This window comes from Mesitornis unicolor, unplaced genomic scaffold (assembly GCF_000695765.1).
Source record: "Mesitornis unicolor isolate BGI_N332 unplaced genomic scaffold, ASM69576v1 scaffold31594, whole genome shotgun sequence".
NCBI classification, from domain to species: Eukaryota; Metazoa; Chordata; class Aves; order Mesitornithiformes; family Mesitornithidae; genus Mesitornis; species Mesitornis unicolor.
Window position 1 is genome coordinate 10003 of NW_010182650.1, and position 323 is coordinate 10325.

At 63.8% G+C, this 323-nt stretch overlaps 1 protein-coding gene across 1 annotated transcript in view; it reads left to right on the plus strand.

Moving 5' to 3' along the window:
• LOC104540127 (nuclear receptor corepressor 2-like) overlaps nt 1-323 on the plus strand; it is a gene marked incomplete at both ends in the record, with an annotated part of 39244 nt that overhangs the window by 8496 nt on the left and 30425 nt on the right.

Here is a 323-nt window from a genome sequence, read left to right on the forward strand (position 1 = left end):
CCCTCTCGGCGCCAAGCGCTGACGATGCCGAGGGTTGCGGATGCCGCTGGCCCCGGCCCCATGGCAGGGCTGAGGCCTCTTGGCCGCAGTGCTCCTCTCCGACGATGGATGGAGTCCAGCACCACCCCTTCCCGCCCTCTCCTCCTCAAAACCTCCCAGCAAGGGAGAGCGAGGCCAGTGGGGCCGCACTCCTCAAGTTTAACATTAACCCAGCCGAAAACAGGACGGCAGCGGCTCGTACCGACTTCTCAGCAGCAAAGGAGCAAGTCGTCTTGGGAACGGCTTTTTCATCCCCGGCTCCTCGCTGAGTCAGCGCCTATCTC